Below are 1376 nucleotides of genomic sequence, written 5' to 3'. Positions count from 1 at the left end.
CAAGCAGAACATCCAGCTGCTCCTCCAGCAGAGCTGAGGTGCGTGGCCCTATCTCACTCCCAGGCCACAGCCGCCCTGCCCTGCCCGCAGCTCCTCACCCATGTCCTCTGCCCTTCTACTCCAGACCACCTCGGCAAAGGGTTGGCAGACAGCAAGAGGCAGTATGAGGCCTAGATCCAAGTTCTAGAGAAGGAATTGGGCCACCACATGTGGATAAACCAGGAACTAAAACAAGCTCAGCAGTGTGAATGCCGTGGGCCAGAGCAGGGGTAATTTTTATCTGCTGGCCCAGCCTTTGGCCTGCTTTGCTCCGAAGTCAGGCTTATTCCTTTGTTTTGGGGAAAGCTTTGAAACCACCTTTATCTCTTATTGGCTCATTTCACAGGTTGCTTATTGGGCTGGGGCATTGGGAAGCTAGGACTTCAGGAAGGTGCTGATATCTCCATGTCTAACGAGGACACGCTTTCTTGGTGACAGGTGGGGAGAAGAAGAGCCTCTGCCTGGAGAACAGACAATCCCCTGGAGGTGAAGATGAGCCCCACACAGTGCCTGAGCTTCTCTGGCAGCCCCCTCTCACTGAGGGAGCCCCCAGTGCCTGGGAGGAGATGCGGGACTTGGTCCATGCTCCGTTACCCTTGATGTGGTAACACTCAAAGCCTGTGCGGCAAGGAGCAAGCCTCCCCGGAGGAGCTGAGGCAGTGGGAGGCGGCCGAGCCCTAGTGGGGCAGGTGCTGCCTGTGGGGGAGTTTGGCCTGCCCTGGACCTTTGGGACTTTGTCCAAGCCCCGTCGGGAACTATGAAGAGCCAGCCCAGGGATGACTGATGTCCAGAAAACCCCCCTGTAGGCCCGTGGAGCAGACCCTGACTTGTAGGAAGAGTTTGATCCTGCTGAAAGGTACAGTTGCCTACATTTTGCTTCTGTGGATAGTCCTTACCTCACACCCTAAATCCAGGTCCTCTTCTTTACACTAACTGGAGTCAACACATTTTGGCCCCAGCCCAAAAGAACTGGACTCTCATTTTAAAAAATGGTATGTGAATTCCTACCATTCACTTCCCTTAAGCTGCAGTACCTGGTTGTCATCTTCCGGCTTTTTCGAGTTTCAGGACAATTCTGGTTTTGAACATAAATTTACGAGGGTACTTCAAAAAGTTCATGGAAAAATAGAATTGAAAGATAGTATGAATCTTTCCATGAACTTTTTGAGGTACTCTTATATGTTCCCATAGTTCTGGGGTTCAGTCAAGGCCTGTTGCAAAATGGTCAGTGGCAACAGCGTTGTGGTTTAAACGGTGTTATGTTTTTAGGGGGAACTGGGAAACTTAGCACATTTTTAGAATTTTTAAAAATCACTTTGATTTACAAGACAATAGGA

At 50.6% G+C, this 1376-nt stretch overlaps 1 pseudogene; it reads left to right on the top strand.

The window, feature by feature from the left end:
• Positions 1–1150, top strand: part of LOC103581162 — a 4908-nt pseudogene extending 3758 nt beyond the window's left edge.
• Positions 1151–1376: the final 226 nt, after the last annotated feature.

This window comes from Galeopterus variegatus, unplaced genomic scaffold, assembly GCF_000696425.1.
Source record: "Galeopterus variegatus unplaced genomic scaffold, G_variegatus-3.0.2 Scaffold12484, whole genome shotgun sequence".
Classification (NCBI taxonomy): domain Eukaryota; kingdom Metazoa; phylum Chordata; class Mammalia; order Dermoptera; family Cynocephalidae; genus Galeopterus; species Galeopterus variegatus.
Note: the sequence above shows the minus strand (reverse complement) of the source record. Positions and strands in the feature narration are given on the sequence as shown.